Below are 12,608 nucleotides of genomic sequence, written 5' to 3' on the forward strand. Positions count from 1 at the left end.
TTACCGCTCGGCCGTTTGTGGGCCTTTATAAAATGGAAGGCGATAACTTTATTTAAAATGATTGTCAGAAATACCAAAATGTTTCGAAAAGTTGGATACTTTTCAATATACTTTCAGAATGCTTAAAGAAACAGAGAAGAAAAATAAATTTTTTCGTAAAATTTAGTATTCGTATTTTTTTAAATTTTTTCAATCTTATGATATTTGATTCTTGCGATTTCAAAAATAAAATATTTGACTAAAATATGAATAACATTTTAAGAAACCAAATGTAGGATAAAATTGTGTAAAGCAATGGGCACAATGATAAAACTGTTTAAAGCAGTGTATGCAAGTCATCCTAAGTTAAAATATCGGTTATACATCTCTCTTATTTATATATATTTTTTCTGAACGGAACATTGAAAGGCGTGTAAAACTGTGCTTTACTGTATTTTCTCTTTTAATATAGTATGCAGTTTTCAAACGCATCGTAGTCTGGGTTACAAAGTATTCTTCCGAAAAAAACGCAGTGCAAATAAATAAAATCAAATTCTGGAAAATTGATATTAATAAATCTATTTAAAATGCTCAGTTCGAAGGAATAAATAGAAAATTTTAAAACAATTATCTGAAGAGACAATGCAACACAAACAATTAAAATAAAACTATAAAAATTTAAAAATGACTTAAAATAATAGCTATGACGAAAAATATATATAAAGAAAACTATTTGAAAAAAAATAAACGCTGCACCTTTATTTACGCAGTTCGAATAGGTATATAGAAATTTTTAAAACAGTTATTCGAAAAAAAAAAAAAAAAACGTTCAACTTAAACAATTAAAATGAAATTCGAAAAAGAAAAAATTACTTAAAATAATAAGTTATAATTAAAAATATAATATAAAGAATATTATTTGGAAAAAAGGAACGATGGTGACTTTTTTTCCTAAGGAAACTAGGTTGCCATATATTAAGAAGTTCGCCAAATGAAGTATGCTTGGCGCAAACTGACAAAAAAGTGCCAACATAAATTTGTGAATTTCTCCGTAAATTTCGCTCCAAATTTTACAAAATTTCATATTTAGGCGTAATTTGAGTCGTAGAATCGAAATATGTAAAAAAATTGGTATGTTATTTCAGAAAAAGTCCGATTTTGTGTCAAAATACCTATGTTAGAATAGTGCTATATATAAATCTAATATATATCCTAAGTCGCGCTTTCGAGACATGAAGAACGCAATTTGAATTTTGTCAATCGGCCCAGTAGATCGGGAGATATAGGACTGTCCCATTTTTTTTTTTTTTTTTTTTTTTTTGAGCAGTGTACATACAAATAAATTAATTGCCAAGGATAAATTCTGCGATTGCAATATAATGCCTTCATTTGAGCACACGACTACGTGACCACACAGTCTCTCCCTTCTTCCTTCTTTGCTGTTATGCCGAGAAGGATTTTGCTTTCTGGTTGACTGTAGTAACGTGTCCGCAAAAATTGTTTCTCATAGTATAAAACAACTCGCCAAGGGCTATATTTAGGCATACGAAGTCACTCACACAGTCACATTATGTACATCGAGTCAGACATACAGTCATATTATGTACTATGTTATTCAACAAAACATTAAAGAAGCGTAATGTTATTTCACTGTGAAGAATTTACTTAGCAGCCTTGTAAATTCTTAAAACTACATAATTTTTCTTAATTCAGTGCTCGAAATAAATGCAAGAAGGCTTAAACTCGGTAATTTTAGCAACTGAGCATAATTAACCGAGCGTATAAGACTGAAGACTGCTAGTTTGCTCTCGGGATCGCATCTCCCAGACAAGATAGCTTCATAGACATTTTCGCAGATTTTTACGTCTGTAAGATAATATGAATCTGTTGCTTTTGGAAAGTCCTACACAGAGGTATACTTCCCTTTTTACATTGTCTTCCGCTGCTAATTAGGGCTGTGGATTCGGTAGGGAAAATGACCGACTCCGACTCCTAGAATTTTCAAGATTCCGACTCTGACTCCTTCATATATATATGTAAATACATACGCATGCGTTTTATTATTATTATTTATTATTTTTAATATAAAAGAAGTGATAGATGCTACAGAAACAAAAATGGTGGCATAGCAAATTATTTATATTATAAGGTATTTCCCCCGCCTTCTTAGCGAACCTTCGTGGTATAGTGGTTCTGCACGCTGGGCCGGTATTCCAGAGGTCCGTGGTTCGATTCCCGGCGAAGGCGTTTGCTATTTTTCATCTTTTCTGCTTCCAAAAAATCCTAATGTCTGTACAATATTAATTAGCATGTTATTATGAATGTAAAAACTAGTAATTTCTAAGAAACAGTATAGCTTCGGCAAGATTTTCTTTGTTAGAGGAGCGTAGATCCGATTGAATAAACTTCAGAGCTGAGAAGAGTCTTTCCACACTGACTTGAGTAGGAAGAAGAGCTGTTTACTGTTAGGGCTACTTCTTTTAACTTTTCAGAATAGATTTTTAGAAGTACTAAAAGAAGTGTCTTGCAAGCGCAATCATATTTCTCTATTTCTTCATAGGCCGTACAGAAATATTGTTTGTATTTTTTTCATTTTTATATCTAAAGGCTCTTGTTTTTTATTTTCATTCGCTTTGTCTCAACCTTTTCAATATTATCCAAAAATATTTCTCAAAATCTAATTCATCACTGGAAGAGGATGATAGAGACTCAGTTGCAATGTCTGCAGTTTGATTGTCCTGATTCGAATTCTCCAATTGTTCTGAGAATAATTTCATTCTTAATGAAAGTTCATAGATGGCTTTCTTTGCCTTTTTGATTTGTTCGTCATGCAACAAAATTCGGTGTTTCGAATCTACGTATATTGAACCCAGCAAGATCTCATTGCCTAGCAAACTATTTTCTCTTTTTTTCATTATAGAAATGATTCCTTCGGTAATAAACCTTCCATTTTAGAAAGAACAAACATCACATTCTTCCATTCGCACTTCCTGTTAATTCTTCAGATTGTAGCTTTTTTGTGGCTATATACGGCGTAGAAAGAAGAGTTTCCAATTCTGAAAGATAATTCCACATTCTTTTTGTTAATGAAACATTAGGATTACCTACTTCTTCTAAAAAAGTTCTTAATTCTAACAACCTCTATATCATTAAATACGTACTTTTCCATTGCTTTGCTTGATGAATAATTGCTCCTTTTCCTGCTCACTTCATAAGAATGGCATCAAATTTCGGAGTTCTTGCTGCTATTGCTGCTCACCTAAATTTACCGGTGAGATTTGTAACTAAATGAATCAGTTTAATCAATAATGGCAAATATCACATCCACCCTTCTCTCTTACATTTATTTATTAATATGTCAATAAAATAGAAAATAACTATTTATTAATGTATATAGTCCATTAATAAAATAATAACTCAGTTTGTCATTAAATGTTTTTTTTCAATTCACTTTGATTTCATTTCAAATACAAACCGTCCAACAAAAACTGGAGTCGGAGTGGGAGTCTCCTTGTTTTCAACAACTCCAGCTCCGACTCCTTTTACACAAAAATCTGCCTCACTCAGATTCTGACTCCATAACTCCGATTCCACAGCCCTGCTGCTAACTAAGCAAGAAATTATAGGACTTGGCAGGAATTATGGGAAGTTAAAGAACATACAGGAATGGTTCAGGTCGTCTGTTCTGAGCTCAAATTAGAGTTAAAAAAATGGTTAAAATTCCATAGTCGGGATGAACGCCAAGCTTGGCGAGAGTTTTTTATTTGGCGCGATTTTAATTTGGTTGTGGTCTCCGGCTGAATGTTTTCTTGTGGCAAACCTAGAGCTTTATTTCGGTAAGCGCGAATTTAGTGTAGCCAGATTTTTTTTTAAATTTAATTTTGAAATACTGTGTTTGTTTTTAAAAGTTTTACTGTTCAATATTATTGTTATATATATGTTTAATATTATATTTATATAAATATTTGCAGAAGGTTAAGCTGTTGTTGGTGGGAGAATATTGAACTTCATATGGCATGAAGTTTATAATTTACAAATGTTTTTATTTAATTTTATTTAGTTAATTTTTTTTTTAGTTTTGTTTCTTGCATGTGGCAATCGAAATATGTGGAATATTTAAAGCTTTGAACGAAAGTTGTTTACTGTGTTGAATTCCACGACGATAGTAACTTGAATTTTAGTTAGTTTTTATGATGCTGAATACGCATAACTTGCTATTCTGTTTACGTTTAAAACTGACTTCGCAGTGCTCTGATCTGATAAGTGTATACATTTATTTACTCAACAATTATTTACAATAATTGTTCATTCTACTATTTTATGATGAATTTCATATATATAGGATTATGCTTTTACTTGCAAAGCTGTTGGACTTTGGGCTAATCTTTAGAATATGGTAACAGGTAGTTTGTCGACATTTTGGTAAGGCGATAAAGGTTACTAGCTAGGACTTTAGCAGTGTACATGGATAAAGTCAAGAGTGTGCGCAATGCCATTTTTGTGCAAGTCTGGGATTTTTTTTAAGTGAAAATAGGTCGACGTGTACATGGATACCGTGTGGGTGCAATTCTTAAAAACGCGGCAAGAAGTTTGCGATTCTGCACTTTCTCTCACTTTCGCACCTAATCTTCGTCATGATTAGCACTTTTGTTCCATAAAAGTTCTAGCATAAGCGTAATTCGGCTAGTAGATTGTTGGAAAAAAATGGTGAGTAAAAAAAAAAAAAAAAAAAAAAAAATTATGCCTTTACTTCGTAAAAACAAAATGGCGTCCAAACAAAAAATAGCAGGTTGCTGTAGCAGGGTTAGTCGCCAAATTTTCGCCAAAATATCGCCAAGTTACCATAATCCAAAGATTAACAGGACTTTGTTTTACTCATCTAGTATTTTATCATCTCATTTTACTATTCTGTTTACATAAAATAACGGCGTTTCACTAGTGCAGAACTTAAAAGTTACTATTCTGTTTACGTTTAAAAATTACATTTTAGTGCTTTCATTTAATGCGCCTAAAAAATTCGCCAAATTTTGAAGGCCAAAATAGTTTGGCGCCAACTTACCCCGCTTATGGAATTTTAGCCTAAAAATTTGAAGTTCTATCGATTTTTAAGGACCTTACAACTCGCAAAATTAATTTCTTACGAGACACATGGACTTTTCTTGAAACTTTAATCCAGAAAGTTAAGTTATAAAGTGGAAAAATTAGAGAAAATATTTCTATTTATAAACTTTGTATTTGAAAATTATATTGAAACTGAAAAGGATTTATTTTTTCACCTAAAATGCTTTCTCTAAACTTCAAATTCAACGATGAAATATGTGCTAATTATGTGGTTTATAAACCAGAAGTGTAGAATTCAGTACCTGGTAGAGTTCATACTTTATACTTCATATTAGAGACTTATTTTAAAAAAATTGACTTCATAACAGTGATTTTTAGCATAATTGATAGCTTTGAGACTATTCTTTGAGAACGCATATTAAATAGATGGCAGCTGTTTCAGGCTATTACTTTTCTGAAAGATCATTATTCATAATCGAGTCTAAGTTCCTCTTCAATCTCAAATTAAAATAGATATTAAAAGGCATATTGAGACACTGGAACGAACACTTATTTTAAATCAATCAGGAAGGTAATTCTTTGATAAAAGTTGCGTGCAATCAATTTCCCCCTTCCCCTCCATGATAGATGTGCGTGACTTGGCTGTCATTCAAAGAATTATAACCAAATAAAATCTTGATGTTCGAACTATCTACTGTATTTTATAAAATTTCTGAGAAATTTAAATTTCAGACTAAATAAATTTCGGTACTTTTCCGTTTCGCCGGCGAAAATCTCGCCAAGCAGACTTTATTGGCGAAAACACATAGTATACACATAAAAAATGTTGACAAATGTTAATTCTAAGAATTTTTTATTTTGAAGGTATAAACATTTTAATGCCGTTTAAAATTTTGTAAAAAAGCCAATAAATAAAGCAATAAAATTGTAAAAAAAACATTAAGAATTTACTATCCTTTCATCGTACAACATCCTGATTCGCCGGTTCGTATCACGTGACCCCAAGACCATCTCACGTAAACTACGCTACAAAAATCTAATTCTCTCAGTAATTATCTACATTAATTTCAAGTTAAATCTTAACTTGAAATACAAGTTTAAATGCCAGAATTAATTCAATTCGTACGAATAGCTTACTCAGAAATTTTGTAAAAACTTAGTACTTTATTTCGCTAATGCATTCTAATTAGAATTGATGAATTTAACTCTTGGCTTTGCCTTTTCTATATTTTCGCTATCCGGTGAGCGGTGTGATTGCATCCTAATTGACTTAATTACCGCCCGCGAATGGCCTTAGGGCATAAATTGAACTATCTGGTAAAAATTCTGTGTAATTGTATGCCAGTATTGAAAGAAACAATCAATCTGATAAGAAATAGCTGCGACTTGTTTTGAAAGTGTAAAAGGTTACCAGCGAGGATATTTCGTTTGACATCGGTTGTACCATTACTGGCGACTTTATCGCTTGCGCCGGCAAAACGGAAAAGTACCTAAATTTCTTAGGTGGTGTATTTTGCGATAACATAGCGAATAAGACCTACTTATTTTACAAAAATGTTTACATTCATATCTGTTTTGAAAGTGCATTAACCGATAAATTATATACAGTCATTTGCCTCATAACCGGCAATATTAAAACAAAGGTATTTTTGAAAGTAAATGTTTAAATCCAAAATTTAAGGCTATGAGATAAAAAGTATGTAATGTACCATTTGAAGATTTAAATGCGGAAAACACTTGTTTTATGTTTCTGCCGCCCAACATAGAAACCCTTCCAACCAATGAACAATCCAGAATGTAAAGACGAACTACTGATCCGATTTTTGCGTCGATGTGCAAACTTTTTAGTGTCCAAGAACTTTCAAAAACAACATACTTTGAAAAACACCATATAGTGTACTTTCGGTTATCCGGGCTAATGCCGAGGAAGCAAGTCACGCGGATAACTAAAAAATACGGATAATCCAAGTTATCACTTTTCATGCATATTATATGTGTTACTAGCAATGTATGACACGCTGGCATTCTATAGAACACCTGAGCATTTTATAGAATGGCATTTTTAGGCAAAATAGGGAAAATGAGAATTATTATGTAGGGATTTATATTTATTTTAAGTAAACAATTTGAGTTATACTTGTCTTTCCTATAAGCCTTCATTTCCCTATTGTCAATGCCAGAATATTTAAATTTTAGTAGCACGCGTGAAGTAACGCAAATTCTACGTGGAGAAAAGGTTTAAATACAGAGTTCTAGGAGGGAAAGTTAGAGAGTTTGGACAAGCGATGTATCTCTGTAGCGTGAGCTTCTGTTTCTGCAGTTATTGCTGGTTAACGTGGATTAACACCTATTACTTCAAATATTTAGTTCAGTTCTTGTTATTTGAGTTACGTCCCGAGTGAGGCGTAGTGTGTTGGCGTCAAGTTGACGCATTGTGAATTTTAAAGAGTTAATAAAGGGTTCTTTTTACCCTTCTCCTGTGTGGTTTCCTCACATACTGCAGCTGTCACATCAGAAGATAAACAAGTAGATCTTACTATTATATACTTTACTTAGACATTGTATATAATACATAGGCATTTTACAGAATGATAGACACGTTTTAGGCAAAGTGTGATAAAAAAATATGATAAGCTATTATTTCAAAGACGTACATTTCTGAAAAATACAAATGTTATTTTGAAAAAAAATAATAAAAGACTGCCATTAAAATACTTTTATTCTAAATACGTAAACATAAAGCAAACAAACAAAAAAAAAAAAAAAAAAAAAAAAAACATTAGTCAGATGACCTTGATACAGTCAGTAAAGAATACAATAAATTTGTATTCTCTATCTGACAAGAAATCAACAAGATCTACCTGACAATGAGAATTAAATTCGGAAAAAATCATAGGTCTCATAACATTCCCTTTTTTAATAAAGGCTAAACTAAACTCAGTGGCGTAACAGCCCTAGTGGGCCAATGCCTGCAGTGCCCCGAAATCTGCTTTCTTGACCGTGGGCCCCGGGTTGTGTAAACATATGCCCTGAACAAGTGGTCAGCTTGTCGCAGGACCCCCAGTGTTTAGTCCCCAAGTGAACTTGGTACTCATTTTATCGACCGAAAGGATGGAAATCAAGGGATGAAAGGCTGAGTCGACCTCGCCCAGCCTGGGGTTGAACCCCGGATCTGTGGTGCTGCTGCGCGATGCGCTAGCCACTGCGCCACCTGATCTGCCTTTTTTAATACCTTTTTGTTTTTTTTCTGGCAGGGCTCGCAAAGATGGATGTACAGTTCAATACCATTCTGCGGTATTTGGTTTAAAGTTCCTTCAACATTCTATCACGTCCTCCGTGACTAACAACCAAACGAATTTCATGAAGTACGTGAAATAACTGATGCCTTCTTTTAACAGGATAAATGACTTTACTCTTGTTTTCCACAAACATCACTTCTTAGCGATTCAGCAACCAATAGTCCCATGCTTCCTTCTTAGCAGTCATTTTGTCTTTTTTGTATCATGAATTAACTTATGATAAATAGTCTCGGTTATTCGAAAAGTATCGCAGATGTATTTCATACTTTGGCGGTTTTTCATTTAGCATTTTATGTGATGCCTAGGCAATGTATGAAATGTTTAATTGTTTCGCACATCACTGACGAGTTTCTGGCATTCTATAGAATGCTGGATTTGCAGGTAACATATGCATTTATTTCATAAAAAAAAAAAAAAAAATCGTCATTTTGTTTATGGAACGTGTAAATATCTGTCGGATACAATTATTTTATTCGAATCATTATGTTTCTATTATTTTATTCGAATCCCCTTTCGTCGACGAAGTGCAATATTATTTCAACAGAAGTCATTGCTGTCTCGAAACTGACGTAATGAATTGTCAGGATCTACTTCACTTGGATTTCCGGTACGATACATCAGTCAAGCACTGAAAGTCCGGCACAGTCTAGCAGATATTCCTCAATTTTTCGCGATCGACATTTTCGAAGAATTTTATATTTTAAATTTTTTCAGTATACAAATGAAGTTCTATTCCAATATCAATTTAAATATAAAAAAATGTTATAGTAATAATTCCAGTTATTACCTCAACTTCTTCATAATTAAATAAATCTCCGAATTCTACATTAAGAAAAATCTTTCTCCGCGCTCAAATTGGCGCGTGTGTTTCTTTTACAGGCTCATGCGCATATGTGCGAAGCCGAGAATATTTGCCGAGAAATGGTCACCTTACATTATGCTAAGAAGCTTAACACAAACGATTTTCTACAACTACCTTGACAGTCTTATAAGCAGGCAGACATTCGACGTTAAATGTCATTCATACTAAACAATTCGTGATTTTCATGAGGTTACATGGTAATTTTAAAATGACATTTAATTTTGCTTTTCTGTAACACAAAAATCATATGTATAGGTTTTAATTTTAAATAATCTGCATGATTTTGGATATTATTTATTTACTAGTGGTCGATAGATCGCGAAATGAGACCAACTGACTTTGCATGTTGCAATTACTACAAAGGCATCCACAAAACATGAAAAGGTAAGGTTTAGAAACATATATTCAATTATCCAGAAAAATCTCTTATCCGGAGTCGATAAGTTGCCGGTTAACTCTTTGCTGCCGGTTACGACAGAACTGATTCTATGCTTAGTGTTCAATTGAATGCTTGTATAGAACTATTGGTAATTTCTAACTAGACATGCCGCCAGGGTTTTTTTTTTTTTTTTTTTTTAATGCTCACATTTCTTGAAGCACTTCCATTATTTGTTTCTGAAAGTGACAAAAAATACATAATGTATCCGAAAAATAAATTTCAATTGGGGTGGAAGTTACTTTTATTAAATTTTATTGATCATCTTAGATTATTTTTAGGGACAAAGCATGATTGGGCACTAATTTTTATACATCTTTAAATGTTGCCACTTATGATGAAATCTAAAGATAAGCAACTAAAGAATAGAATCCGAGGAGAGTTATCAACTATTTTAGACTTTAGCCATTTAATTAATAGTCGATTCAGAATGGAAAATGAGTTCTTTTCCTTCTCTGAATCGACTATTAGTAATCGGTTGTTTTATTTATAAACGCATCATTTAATTATAAATATCCACTGTGATTCACTTTTAGAGAAAAGCAGTCATTTTTGCTTAAACAGTACTCTTATCAATAATCATTTAACTGTTACTAAGTCTCTACAGAACAAAATTCGTTTCATATTATCTTCATTTGATTGCAGCTACAACAACTATATGTGCGTAATTAATCAAGGGCACTTTTAATAACATTAATTTCCGAATTTTCCTGAAAAGATATGCAGAAAAATTAAAAGTGTTTAAAAAAATATTTATTTAAGGAATTTATTATTTAACCTAACGAAGCCTCTGTTTTCCAGTACTATATTAATGGATTCCATTAATCTTATTTTCGTCGATAAATTGCAGTGGTGATTATTCAAATTTAGGATCATTCCGTTTTCTTCTTCAGATTTCCAGCAAACGACATGCAAAAATTTGGCTTAATTTAAAACACTATTCTAACCTTCTTTAGATTAGCGGACAATATCCTGCCTTCTTTACCTGTCAAAGTTCAGAAACAACACAATTAAAAAAATTAACTTATATTCCTTGCGAGATTGACAATGCTGATTTAAATTGTTTAACAAAACAAAAATATAAATTTAGAGATAGTACCTTGCTCTGTTAATCCCACATTATTAACGAAATTTTGCAGAAGTGGAAAAATCACTAACACCAAAATAGAAATAGAGAAGGTTCTTTATGGTCAACTGTGGCAGATCTCTGTCATAACCATTGTTTTTACCATTTTAAATTAATTAATTTAATTTAAATCATTTTAAAGTTGTAAGATTTGGATAGCCATCAACCAATCGGACTGATTCTACATCTGTTTTGATTCTTACTCTTCTTATTTACACATTCTAGTAAAATAGACAAAACTATAAAATTATAGGACAGCTATTAACGTAAAAAATATCATGTTAATTAATAGAAAGTCTCCATATTAACTACATGTTTCTCCTCCTTTCTGGAAAATTCCTTAAAAACTTTAAATTGAAATAGATGCAGCTTAAACATAGCATTCGATTTTGTTCACCATGTTTTCTTACATTTATAAACGCATTCCTAAAATAATAGTGCATTCGATACATTCCTTAGAGATTAATTAAGCATAATAATTATGCATTGAACTTGTTACTCAGATTACATTTTTTCATTTTTATTATTCAATAAAATAAGTTTAATTTTTTTCTTTTCAATTTCAATTCCTATCAAGGATGGCAAAAAATCAATAGTTCTATCCAAATTTATACCTATATCAATATGGTCTGTTTAAATAATTTTGTGGGCTCCCTGCAATTGGGGACATGCGAGTTCCCTTTAAAAATATATTTTCTGCAGCAAGTTCATAACATTACGCAATTTATTACTACTAATTCCATAATCATTTAATTTCGAAAACGAAAATTTTAGGCAATAACACAGTACATTTTTAAGATGTCGAAACTATTAGAACCATAAACTCAAAGGGTTAACAGAAAACACCTGACAGTTACAAAAAAACCTTAAAAAATATAACAGAAACAAACTACTTATGGATAATACGGAACATATGTTTAAAAACAGACTGCCTCCGTAATGGCTTTTTTAAAATTTTCTACACATCTAGCATTACTGAACTGAACAACCTCCACAGATGTGATCAATTTAATTAAACTCTTAATTAGTGACTTTGAACATGGACTGATTAGTTGCCATACTGATATGTGCTGCCTTGAGACCATCTGACCTATATGTGTAAATTCCCAGAAGAAAAGGCAGCATGTGTGATATAAATCTGATCATATGGCTTCTTTCAAAGATTGCCCATAGACCCCAAAATCTGAACCAAATTCTTCGAAAAGAGCTTAAAGTTGTGGCCTTCTTAACTGCAAAAAGAGATAGTTGGGGTAAAAAAATATATATATATATATATAGTCGGGGAGGGGGGACTTCCACCTGTGTATGTGCAGGATGAGAAGTGGTCAGACATTATAAAGAATCAGGACTTGGTAATCTCCTTTGACACATAACTGTATTGCAAATAAACGTAAAAAGACTAAATCACCATTTTACAGGTAAAAATTTGTGCTATCATTAGTGAAAATAATTGAAAAAAACTGACTTGGTTAATTTTCCAATACTGAAAAATAACTCACGACCAGAATTTCCTGCACCCTGACTACCGACATTACTAATCTTTGCAGTTGCATTTCTCATTTCAGATGGTTTACACTACTACTGAGGCAAAGTCATTTCCTCTGTCTTCATCAGATTACTCCTACAGGGTTATACTCAGGAAAGTTGTACAGGCAGGGAAACTTCCTTACTTGAAACGCACACCATCTAGCAACATTTATTCTGAGAAGGGTGGGGTGATGCTCATTGAAAAGGTAGGTTTAGTACCGATCATGTAGTGGACAAGAGAGGAGCATACGTTCTCCGTGAAATCGTACCTTTCAACGCACTGCATTTTCATCCATTTAAATAGACAGGGGTGCAAAA

Source organism: Stegodyphus dumicola, chromosome 4 (genome assembly GCF_044657685.1).
Source record: "Stegodyphus dumicola isolate Sdum_Otavi_A_Nest chromosome 4, ASM4465768v1".
Lineage (NCBI taxonomy): Eukaryota > Metazoa > Arthropoda > Arachnida > Araneae > Eresidae > Stegodyphus > Stegodyphus dumicola.